The sequence below is a fragment of the Eublepharis macularius genome, chromosome 10 (genome assembly GCF_028583425.1).
Source record: "Eublepharis macularius isolate TG4126 chromosome 10, MPM_Emac_v1.0, whole genome shotgun sequence".
Lineage (NCBI taxonomy): Eukaryota > Metazoa > Chordata > Lepidosauria > Squamata > Eublepharidae > Eublepharis > Eublepharis macularius.
This window is the reverse complement of record NC_072799.1, coordinates 89628985-89642383: the sequence shown is the minus strand read 5'-3', so window position 1 is coordinate 89642383 and position 13399 is coordinate 89628985. Positions and strand designations below refer to the sequence as shown.

The window sequence follows — 13399 nt, the reverse complement described above, 5'->3', positions numbered from 1 at the left end:
GAAGGAGCAAACACGTAGGAAGGATTTTTCCACATAGCACTATTCCTGTCAATCTCACTCTTACTGCTCAGACGCTTACCTTGCTTCTGAGTAATCCTATGGACATATCTGTGGAAATGATTTGATTTCTGAATAAAAGCCATTTGACCAAGAGCCTGGACTTCTTGTTGCAGTGGTACAGGGATTTGTCTGTCATATCCTGTCATCCATAGGCTGACACCTTACCCCTTTGTCAAGCAGGAAGGAATCTTACATCAGTCCATGGTATCAACAATCTACTTTTCTTTCACAGAGTGAATATAATTACTCTATGTACAGAGTGACTAAAAATTACATTATTTTAAAAGGACTCTTTCCTACAGATGTTTATACATGATGGTAGGTGTGTAATCTGCACTGACAAGATTATACAAGGATAGAGTGTCCTAATGGGAATGAAAAAGGCTATGTAGCTTTTGTTCCTTTGCCCCTTTATATGTATGTCAAAAAGGGAATCCAAACTCCATCTTAAAAATTAACGCTTGTTTTCCCAGAGAATAATAATTATTTCTGTAGCACCAATCATGCTACACATAAGACAGTGAAGCTGTAGGGGTTTTAAACGTAGACATAGCTGTACTTCTTTAGCAACCCATTGAAAAAGTTTGTGAGAGCACTAATGTCAATTATCATACTTGCTTTAACTTGCTTAAACTGCAAAAAATGTCCCCCTGTTCCCATCCCCTACCAGGCAGCTAGAGAAAACATTTTAATGTTTAAGAGACTTATAGTGCAATCCTATGCAGAGTTGCTCCAGTATAAACTTACTTAAATCAATGGACTTAGACTGGAGGAACTATGTAAATGATTGCACTGTTATTAATTTCACCCTGGAGGCCACTCAAGCAAATTTTAACTGCTTACAACAATTCAAGTCTCAACATGCAACGAGATTGCTTACATCTTGTTTAATACTCAAAAAGAATATTTAGTTATCACAGTATGAAAAACTCTAGACATAAACAAAGCTGTACTCAAAACAGTTTTATCAGTGTTCTGATACAAGACATTACTAATTTCCTTTAAGCAGTAAACAATGAGAAACCAGTTAAACATGGGAAACCCACCCCCCTCTTAATCATCCTCCACATTTTATGCACAATTGATTTTACTTCCTGATCAGAGTTGTCCAGAAGCACAAGATAAAAATCACTGTTCAGAATACACAAGACAGACAAGAACAGATGCAGACCACAAAACCTTAATCATAAGTACGGCTTTGCAATACTTGCTGTAAATGTTCCTGTTGCAGATGATGGGGCTTTAATAAACTTAATTACTACAACTACTTATCTACAAAATAAATGAGGGAATCTTCCCTTGCCAGTACCATAACTGAAGTATTATATTTTGACATTTTTACTTAGATGGATTTTGACACAGTCCATAGGAAATTGCTTCAGCACAAGCGCCACTGAAATAAATGGGAGGTGGGACCTATGCAAACAAGGTTTGTTTTACAATTTCACATAGACTCTCCATTTAATACCGGTATCTTTACTCAACATTTTAAAATGTTCTCTCAGGTAAACAACCCAGGCAGACAGTGAAGCAAAGAACTGGGTACTACAACTTCAGACAGTAAAGAAGAATTCCTGTTTTTGTACCTTTCCACCATTCTTTACATAATGTTGCTATCATTCTATCAGCACTTCACATTTATTGACATTTCCCTCAAGATACAAGGACAAGATCCACATATTTGTTGCTTAAAGTTCCCATCCTGAGACTGCTACAGTTTGGCTTCCATACTCAATATGTACAGTCTCCTAAAGGACCTCTACATCTAAAGGCTAGCTGTTTACAAGTATAGCTGCTGGACCACAGCAAAGGAAATTCAGATTTGCAAGGAGGGAGATAAGCCTGGAGCTTAATTTTAAATCTGCATGGCCACTTAGTACTATAATTCTCACCCTTGGCATAGCCTACTACCTATTTAATTTTTAACATCTAAGTAAGATTAGAGAAAATTTGTATCATTCACACCAGCCCAGATTTATATTGGGCAACAATATATGGTTATAGAATAGCCTCATATCCTAAAATCTCTACTTTTTTAAAACCTGCAGGCCCAGTGTGTAGTTGCCATCCCAAGTAGACTGCCATTCCTAGCCAGGAAACAATGTGAACATAAGTAGCCTAAAGATAAACTATAAAAATCACAAATGAAACTGCTGACTTTGGAGGGACACAAAAAGTTGTTTGGATGGCATGCCTATTTGTGGTATGATAAAGTTAAAGCGGACTCTATGTTTTTGCATCACTATATCAGAAGAAGCCTTTTCACAATCTGGAAGAAATATAAGAATTACATGGAAAGTGGTATCCCTTCATGGGTGGTACCATATGAAGTAATAGATCCGAGAACTGTTTATAATGAACAACAATGTTTAACTTATAAAGAGATAATGTCGATAGAACACAGAATACCAAAAATAAAGACACAAGAAGAGTTATCTCCTCACTATGGATGGTTTCAATATAGGCAAATTAGGGATCTTTACAACTCGGACTGTCTAAAGGGAGGAATAAGACTAAAAAACTCGGAGTTAGAAGAAGTGATTCTACAAGAAGGCAAAAAAGATATTTCTAAAATATACAAAATACTTTTAAAATGGTATACGGAAGACGAGACAGTCAAAGTCCATATGGTGAAATGGGCAATAAACCTTCATAAAGAAATAACAATGGAATCATGGGAATACTTGTGGAAAAATACTTTGAAGATTTCAACTTGTACCAACATTAAAGAGAATGTATACAAAATGATGTATAGGTGGTATTTAACGCCTAAGAAGATTGCGCATGGAAATGCAAATATGTCAGATAAATGCTGGAAATGTAAAAAGCATGAAGGATCCTTTTATAATATGTGGTGGACTTGTGAGGTAGCTAAGCAATACTGGGGAGATATAATAGAAATAATTAATGAGGTTTTGCAAACCCAAATAAATAAGAACCCAGAGTTGTTGCTACTGAACTTGGGAATGGAAGAAGTTCCAAGGCAGTACAGAACATTGCTATTTTACATGACTACAGCAGCAAGAATTTTGTATGCGCAGAAATGGAAAGTGCAAGAAATACCAACTATAGAAGATTGGATTTACAAATTGCTGTACATGGCTGAGATAGACAAAATGACAAGAAAACTTAAAGATCTTGATCCAGGAGAATATATTGCAGACTGGGAGAAATTGAAACAATATCTAGAAAAAAAATGGGATGTGAAAGGAGGATTGTGGCAGTTTGAGAATTATTAATATGTGACTTTATAAAGGGGAGAGAGAAGTAACTTTACCATTAATGGGGAAACTTAGCTATTAATTAATCTAAGCTAATATTAGTAATAAGGAGATTGTATTAAAAATACATAGTTTAAACAGTGAAATGTAGATTGATATATTAGAAAATTGGAGATATAGAAGAATTTGAACATGCTTAGAATAAGTGATATAACATATATAGGATTTAGAAAAATTATGGTTAAGAGTAATTTGAGTAATAAGAGGGGTTTGGGGTTGGAAAGCTGTTGGAAGTCAGTAAGGAGGGGGGAAGGGGGGCTGATATAATTTAGATAAGACGGGGAATTTGTGTATTGAATAACGTATGTACTCACCAATAATTTTTTTTTTAAAAAAAGGAGTGAGCACAGCTTGCAGAACCCAGAATGTACAGATTCACCAACCAAGCACTGGAGCATACCAGATAATGACCAACCCCCTTGTTTTTTATACCCCTACACTCAGACCCCAAAACAAACTTTTCCCCAAGCATCTGAAAGGCTGCAGTATGTGGGCTGTTTGTGGAACATACTGCCCAAGGTTTAAATATAGAAAGAGCTACCTAGTTGACACACACACACACACATCAATATTTTAAAACTTCTCACTCTCATGTCAATTGCTATACCCTACTAATAGTTTACCTGGCCTTTATCCAAGGTTTTCAGGCAAGTTAAAAATAATCCAAAATTAAACAGTGGTAAATCTCAAGGACTCATAAAAAGCTCCTGCTTACCCTATGGAAACTTTTGGAAGATGTTCAGTTTGAATATACAACACACTCACCATGACAAGTTCACAATACAGCTCATAATCCTAACACATTAAAAGTGCATGAACAATTATCATAAAAAGACTATAAAAAGAAGGAAGCAGAGCATGCACCACCCAAGCAACTGCTATTCCAAATTTATCAGTGGAATAGCCTTGCAGCAGGACACTACTGTTCCTCCCCACCCTGATTATTATGAAGTTAAAATAGCTCTGCAACAATGGTGAACAGCAGCCTTAAAGCTGTCACCAAAGGATGATGCCTTAAAGCTCTAAGCAGTTGGGGCTACATCTGCAAATAACAATTTGGAGCCAAGAATTTAATGGTGTGAACTATCCTTAATAAGTTACAAAAATATGGGGGGGGGGGGAGAGATAAATCAGTGGAAACAGGACTACATGCTTCACTGTGAGGAAAGAGTTAAAATGATAAAGTGCTGTAAACTACAAAACCACTCCCATTTGTCTGGAGTAAAGAGTAAAATACAAACCAGGGAAAATATTGCTAGTCTGCAAAGCCTTTCCATTAGATGTTGGCATCATACATTATTTTGACCAACTAAAAATCAGTGGGTGGTTTAAATTTAGTGTGGAGTTCTTGAGAAAAGCCAGAAAGTTCAGCAAGTTGTTTGAGATAGCTAAAGGACCTAACACTGACAAATTTGGGGGTTGGGGATTGTAAAAGCAGAACTTTCAATAATTTACTCCATTTGTGGTAGTGCAGAAGGCAACTCTATCTTCACAGAAGACAAAATTAAGGCAACACTTAACTTCACAAGTACACAATTACTGGAAACAAGGGCTATGCTTAAGATGTTCATTATACTGTGACACAAAAACTATTATTTTAGAGCAAAATAAAATTTAAAAGTATTTTAAGTCACTCCGCTTATTCACTATCAGTAAATATAACATACTAGCATAAAGTATAAGCAGGCCATGCTTTTCAACAAACTTATTTCCCTAGAACTTATGCAATTTTAGATGTAAAACTTAAGTTTTAATTTCTTTAAAAGGATGTCTGATATTAAGTCTCACAATTATATCATCATGTGAAAAGCAAAATATTACACAATACTGGTAGATTTCTTACAAATTCCAATAGTAGAGATGCAGACAACCATTCTATAACCATGCATATTTCTAGTTGTTATGCTCTCCTACGCCAGACTGTTGATGTGACATATACTATCATTGATAGAATGGTAGTTCCCTGAAACACTGTTCATTACATATGACCTGCCATATCCGCTCACTACAGTTCATATTTAGATGCTCTCCAGCAGGGCTTTTTTTCAGCGGGAATGCGGTGGAACGGAGTTCCGGAACCTCTTGAAAATGGTCACATGGCTGGTGGCCCCGCCCCCTGATCTCCAGACAGGGGGCACGAAGGGCAATCTAAACTCCCCTCTGTTTGGAGATCAGGGGGCGGGGCCCCCCAGCCATGTAACCATTTTCTCTGAGGCCAACCCACTGAGTTCCACCACCTCTTTTCCCAGAAAAAAAACCCTGCTCTCCAGACTATTCAAACACTTCCCCCAAAATGAAGTCCACTCATGGACTATCAGGCAATATCCCAGGAGCTAGTATTGTAATAAACAAGCTACTAGTTTCCCATCTACGAATAAGACTCAGAACTAACAGAACACTTATTATAAATTCAGCATCAAAAACGTGTAAAATGCCTACACCCAATCTCCCTCATTCTCATTTCACTGTCCTGTGTTTAAAACACACACACTTAACCTGAACTAATTGGATGGGGATCTCACTTGCAAAGTGTGGTAGGCATACTACAATCCAAATCTATAGGTAAAGGTTCTCTGGCTCATGAGATAAATTACAGTACATATATCAAGGAAAACTGGAGGAGGAAAAGATCAGCTCTGGCAACCAAAACATAGGAAGAGATCACTACAACTGGAACACTTGGGAGTTAATCCAAATGCATCTATGACATCTAGGGTTGCCAACAAAAATGTCCTACCCTTTAACAGAAGTTTAATTTGTGGAAACGGGTGACCGAATCTCTATTAACGGGACAGGATGGAACAGGACTGTTTTCCTCCAGACAGTTGGCAACGCTGGTAACAGCACATGAAACCTAAAAACCCATTACATTTTATTAGTGGAAGTGCTTTGCCTAGAGGTATGCCATAATAGAGAGTACTTGTGAAATATGACAGTTACTAGTGCAGCTATTACAAAGAAGGGGATGCTCTGGTGAAGCACACTGCTGCAAACATTTACTTCCTTACATAGTACCTCTCATCTGCACTACATCTTCCTTATCTGTGTTCTCCATTCTCATTTTCTGTACAGTTTTGTTTGTTCCTCCCTGTCCCACTGCATAAATATTCCTAAGTGTATGCATACATGCATAGATATGTGTACGCATGCTCTTATAGCTATGCATTAGGAACGGAGTGGAAAACAGAGGAAGTTGCGATAAAGAAAAAACTTTACATGTCCTTGGGGGGGGGGGAAATATACAAATACAGCCACTCTCTGGAAAGCACATACACAGTTCTTCAAGTTGATTCCATTTTTAATAGTTACATACTTCTCAGCCACAGGAAAACTTCTTTATGATGGTAGAGGTGTAAGACATTCTTTGTCACATACTGAGTCTTCTAGCTAGTTGTGATGATGAGGAATCAGTACTGCTTGTTTTTTAGAAGATGGAGTCAGCAACCTTTTATGATTAAAGAGCTAAACTACATCAAAATTCAGAGAAAGAGATCAAAAAGAGCCAGTGTAAGAAAGCCCATTTGCATGTGAAAATCCATAACTAAAGATTACTGATAACTGGTATGTTGATGAATAATCCATAAAGGTTTTGCAGCTCAACACAATTTGTTCTTGAGTCCTTTATTAGGAAGTGGCACACAAGGTTTCACAATAAATAACAAGTATACACAGGAGCTCCACGCTCAGTAGTTTAACTGCATGTGTTTTCATCTGTATATATTCACACTTGGATTACTGGCAATGGCTCGTGTATCTCTTTCTATAAACGTCTCTGAACTACTTTATTCCCATGAGCTCTTTGTGTGCCATTCAGGTTCACAGAACTAACCTGGAAAAACTCTTTAAAACAGGACTACCTTGCAGAGTTTTGAAAAGCTTGTAAAGAGGGAAGACTATGAACTTCCAGAAGTTTACTCCCCTCTACAGGGGGACCAACACTATAAATCAGCATATTCTAGTCAGAGAACTGTACCTGGTGGAATAGGTCACCAGCTGAAGCAACTCAAGAAAAGACCCAAGTTCACATGTGAATTGTTGATACAGCGGGAGGAAGCTACGATGGCTCCACGTTGTGAAGCGCTTTATAGATAAAAACCAGGACCTTTAACTGAGCCAGGCAATAAGTAACCAAAGTGGTTGCTCCAGGATTAGCATTGTGTTCTCACCACTCCATACTCAACAAAAATCAGGTAGCTGCATTCTGAACTAGCTGAAATGTATCTTTGAGGACACCCCTACACAGTAGATTACAGTAGCCCAATCTCAAAGTTGCAGAAATGTAAATCAGAGTCACTATACTGACAGATTCCAGATAGAATGACAGGTTACAGGTCAAATGTAGATGACAGAATGATTTATCAATTCTTGATCTCCCACCTTTATCACATTCATCTTATTGGAACTTAATTTCAGCTTGTTTCCCCTCATCCACTTGACCACAGCATATGGAAAAGATTCAGTGCAGAGATCAAAGCATATGGAGGCTGAAACAAAGAGCTATCTAGCTGGGTGTCATCAGTATCTTAATGATGCTCCACTATGAAGCTAAAGATGACCTCACTTAAAGGGCTGTAAGAGCATGGGTAAACACAGTATATTGGGACACACCACACTATAAACCCCAGGAAGATGACCAGTAGAAACTCTTTGCCACCAAAGGCTGACCTTATCACAGGCCACAAAAAGATCTAACAAAATCAACAAGGAAAAATACACCTTGTCATATCACAGCAGCAGATCATGCACTAGTTATACCAAAGCAATGGCATAACCAGGCCAAAAGTCAGTCTCAAAAAAGTCACAGGAAGATATGCCACTCATCTAGGTTTGGAATTGTTCTGCCAACATTGTATATCTTGATTTCTAAAGTTTAAATGTATGCTTTCATCTTTATAATCACTCTAATGAAGGCCAAGATTTAAATCCCCAATTCATCTATATGACCCTAATCTTTTCTCTGCTCACCAGCTTTAATTGACCTGCATCGGAATAAAACAATAAACAACTGTAGTGAAACTGAAACCTTAACGTGAATCCTAAGCACAAAATTCCAAACAATGCTTAACAAAGAACTTTCTCACCTTCCCTTTCCTTCTCTGCTCCCCCCAGATCCTGCTCCTAGGATTGGTGGAGGGAGCCAGGAATAGTGGGAAGAGCCTGTAAGTGATCTGCAGGGGAAATCAATGGAAATCCAATGCAAGCAATCTTTTGTCTCTATCATATACCATTAATAAGACAAGTTATAGACTTATTCACAGAAATCTTTCTTGTAGCTCGTATCTAAAATAACAGCAGCTGCACCAGATATGCATGGCTGAAATTTTCTAGTACTTGTTCCTTGATCTTCTGAACTTTTCCCACATAACTTAAGTTGCAACTGCAGGAAGAATATTGTAACACAGAAACAAAAATCTACCAGAATACAATGTAGCTGGCCCGCTGGCAGTACTCCTGTCTTATTGTAACAAATGCATTGTTTGGATAATTTGCTTTACTTACTTTCCACAAGTACAAAGGTTACATAGAAATTCGATTATTCTGTGTTGTTTGGTCACTGCCTGCACAGCAACACACCTAATATGAAGGAATGTATTCTCATTTGGTTAATAAGCTTCTGAAGCTTCAGACACATCTGCTCTTCACCCATGTAAATATGCCTTCATTACACAGGCCTTATAACCTTGTGATCAGTGCATTAGCCATCAACTGAGCAAGGCAAGGAGGGCTACAGATACTGAGATGGAGGAAAAACTACTTCTATTCTTCATCACCACAAAAAAAACGGACATGACAGGTGGGGGGAGCTGCTCATGCTGCACGGCAGCAGTACTACAAATACTGGCCATCTAGTCAAGCACAGTGTTTCACATAGCAGCGAAGCAGATGCCCCCCAAAGGCATACAAGTAGGGCATGGAAACTAAAACTTCCCTTGTTGTTGCCCTTGTTGGTGTTCGGAGAATTGCTCTCTCCAAGCATGAAGGTTCCATTTGGCTGCTGCAGCTAATAGCAATCTATAGACTTATCATCCATGAATGAGTCTAATCTCCTTTAAAACCAGTTAAACTTGTGGTCAACACTACACCCTGTGTCAAGCTTTTTGTAAGTCAATTACTTTGAGTGAAGTATTTCCTTCTGTCTATCCTAAATCCATTGCCCTTCAAATTCACTGGGTGTCTAGAAGTTTTAGAGTTATAGGAGAAAAAGTTCATTTTCCTCTACTCCGCACATAATTTTATGTCATGTTCCCTCTGAACTTCTCTCTAAACTAAAAAGCACTGATCTCCTTTGCCTTCTCCTGTAGAGAAAGCAATCCCGTTCTTTGATCATTTTGATTGTCCTTTTCTGCAGTGCTATACTATTCATTCTGCTTACACTGTGAAAATCTTGTTGGTCTCTAAGGTGTCACTGGACTAAAATCCTGCAACAGTTAGAACTGTGTTTGTGCCATAGATGTACACCAGAGTACTACAATTCTGGCCATTTTGTTTTCCTAACTATCTCTATCATAGATTTTGTCTCGAGCTCCATGGCCACAAGACGTTTTGTATTTGAGATTTGTAATGTGTTCCCAAATTGGGTGGCATTCCACAAAATAGCCTGGGGAAAAAGAAATGAGTGAACCATACAAACCACCTCCCTGAAGAAAACACTTGTTTTTCTAGCCACGATGCAAGGACAGAAGGGTACAGGAACATATACCACATCTTCAGTTCCCACTCCTTGAAGGCATGCTGACCATACTATGTGATCACCCAAATACAATATCAATACTACCAATAGGAATTTTAATACTAGTAATTTTTATATAAATTCTATTGAGCCCTAGCCTCCACTATACAACACACAGTAATATTATAGCCAGGAAATCCTCAGAGGTTGATTTCAAATACAAATTTCTATATACTGCCCCATATTTGAAATTCTTCAAGGTATCAATGAAGATAAATTGCAATTCATAGCCCTGATATTAATGTAAGTAAACATTTTGCAACTGGACGTGTGTCATTTGGACTTAGCAGTGTATTGTTTTCCAAACAACATCTACATGCTACCACAATAGTTGAGTTCCTAGCATCTTTTTGCTGGGCCAATACAAGTTTGCAAGACATGCCTGACTTCATCCCATCAGTCCAATAATCCATCACAAAAATTCTGTATCATTATAGAATTTGTAAAAATATGATGGTGGACTTACTACCTAGGCCACGTCCCCCATGCTCTCGTAAAGTGTACTTAATTGCTTCCGGAGTCCCATATTTGGGTCCTGATCACAACAGTCCAGAAATATATATATGTAATGAGAATGTTTAATTTTACACAACAAAAGATCATAATTTTCTTAACACAGTTTATTTCTGCAGCTCAGAGACAAGACTCAGGACTAGAGACATTAACTAAAATCAAGTGGCACCCTGCCCAAGAGACTTTGCTGCACTGTCCCCAAGCATGAACAGCCTCAAGTACAACAACGGAATGCATCCCCCCCCCCCACATAACAGAATTTTGGTAAGCCTGTTGGGCCTGCAGGGCAAAAAACACAAGAGCTGGCTGGCACAACAAAGGCGCATTGCCTAACTTGTTCCATGCTCCTCCTCAACAGAGGGCCCTTGTTGTCCTACCACACGTGGAGCTGGCACTCACACCACGGCCCCTCCTCCTCCTCCTCCTCCCCCTCACGCTGCTCTCCTTCGAGCCCCCGGCTGGCAGCGGCTAACCTCTGGTACGTGGGCAGAGAGGAAGAGGTCACGCCCACGCCCCAAGTCAGCCCTCTGTGTACGCGTGCAAGGGCACATGCGACCACCATAGTGGAGATCCCAGCATCATTTTGCTGGAGCCAATACAAGTTCGCAAGACACGCCTGACTCCAATGATACACACACACACACACACACACCCAAATACATTAAATTCTGCATCATTACAGATTTCTTTTTAAAATCATGATGGTGGACTTAGAAGCCAGGCCAGGTCCCCGGTGCTCACGTGCACGCGCCAGAGTTCCTAAAAAGAGTTCGGAGAGACCCGAGCGAGCATCGCCGGCCAGGAAGTGGGCTGCCTGCGGGGGCACGAGGGGAAAGGCTCCTCCCCGCCTCCCTGCGCGCAGTCCCCTCGCCCGGGGCAGAGGAGGGCCGGCCGCGGCTTATCCCCCCGTCGCGTGCCCCGGAGAGGGGCGGCAACAGGGCCGGGAGGGCCTGCCCCCCCTCCCCGCGGCGACAAGGGATGCGCCAGCGAACAGCTGGCCGCCAGGCAGCCAACGGGGCAGGTCGGACATGCAGCGGGCGGGCGGGTGACCAGAGGGGGGCAGCGGCAGGCAATTGGGGGCGACCTCCCCCCCCCCCGCCGCCGCGGGGTTTCTAAGGGCGACCGCAGGGAGGGGGGGAGAGGAGGGACTGACGCCCCCCTTCCCCCTCGGGCTGTAAACAAAAGAGGCCGCCTCGTGCTCCCGCCCGCGGTCGCCGAGTCCCGCCGTTCATCCCGCGGGGCTCGCGGCGGCCTCCCCGAGCGTTCGATTTCAGTTGGAAGAAGCGCGCGCCGCCCAGCCTCCCTCGCCAGCGCCTCATCGCCTGAGGGGACCCGGCTCGGCTCCCAGGTGGGCTCACCTCCTGCCGCCGCTCCTCCTCCCGGCTGAGGCGGGCGTCGCCGAGGCAGCAGCCCGAAGACTTCCCGCGCCGCCGCCGTCTCCGCCTCACAGCCGCCTGCCTTGTCAGGACTCCTTCCGACCCAGACCGACAAACGGCTTCGGTCTCTCTCCCCCGCCCTCTCCGGCTTTCTCCCGACTCCGTCTCCCTCCCCACAAACTCGGCAGGCAGCCCCGTCCCCCTCCCCGCCTCAGCCCCGTCCCCATTGGCGAGTGGCTCTCAAACAGGAACAAACGCCTCGGCCGCTCATTCGTCGACGCGAGTGCCGCTCCAGCGTCTCTTGCCCAGTTCTTCGTCCTGAGTGGCGCCCTCGGGGCTCAAGGCCCGCCTCTCGGACGGCGCGCGAAGGCGGGCACTCGTCTCCGCCAATCGGCGCGCCGTGAGGGAAATCTTTCCCTCCTAGTGGGCTGAGGGAGGTGCCTCTGCTCACTTTCAGTGGCCGCGCGTCACGTCACTCCGCGGCCCTCGCCAGCCTGTCCTCGGGAGCCCTCAGACGGCCGAGCCGTCGAGAGCGCGGAGGCGAAGAGGGGAGGGGGCCGGCCCTTGAAGGCGCGCCTGGCAGCTTAGGAGCCCTGTGGGAAAAGCTCTCTTCAGTCCGTTTGACACGGGAACCGCAAACACGACTAAATTAACGGCTGAGACGCGCCCGTCGAAGGACGTTTTAGTCTGTTATGCCTCCAGCCACGTACATAAGTACAGGTGTTTCAGCGGGCACACAGTCAAGTTCTCACCTAAGGCAACGTGAAATATCCATTAATTGCCGCATAGCTCCGCTGAGGCTCCGCGGGAGCGTGAACTGGCCCATAATAGCAGAAAGAGCAGCAGTAGAAAAGAGCAAGAGTGCAGTAGCACCTAGAAGACTAACGAAATTGGTGGTAGGGGGTGAGCTTTCATGAGCCGCAGCTCACTTCAGAAGAGCCACAGGGATGGAATGATTTAACATGCTTAGGCCCTCCTGCAGCAGGCAGAAACCAAAGTAAGTAACAACAAAAATATTAGCTACACGGTAAATAATCCTCTGTAAAATCCTTAAATACAATACAAAAAGTGTATTTTATTGTAATTATATCCTGCGAATCCTCCCTGCAAAAGGGCTTAGGGTGGCTAACAATAAATTACAAGTTTTAAAACATCATAAAATTCAGAGTCAAATCTGAGAGTCTGATTTCCCAGTTAATACAGACAAGCTGGCACCCAATCATACAACCTTTAGACAGATCCATAAAGAAGATTGCCAACACCAAGGGGCCTGGAGCTCTCTTTGAATCACAGCCATTCTCCAAACTACAAAGATCAGTTCTTATTAGGGTTGCTAGCTCCAGGTTGGGAAATTCCTGGAGATTTGGAAAGAGTGGAGCTTGGAGGGCAGGGTTTGGAAAGGGGAGGGAGCTCAGCAGGGTATAATGCCATAATGTTCA

General features: G+C 42.2%; 1 protein-coding gene across 4 annotated transcripts in view; it reads right to left on the bottom strand.

The window, feature by feature from the left end:
* FRYL (FRY like transcription coactivator) overlaps positions 1-12101 on the bottom strand; it is a 265895-nt gene extending 253794 nt beyond the window's left edge. For all 4 annotated transcript variants that reach the window (XM_054990361.1, XM_054990362.1, XM_054990363.1 and 1 more), the window contains exon 1: positions 11943-12101. The gene's annotated coding sequence lies outside the window, so the exon portion shown is untranslated. The remainder of the gene's footprint in view (positions 1-11942) is intronic.
* Between the last annotated feature and the right edge of the window lie 1298 nt (positions 12102-13399).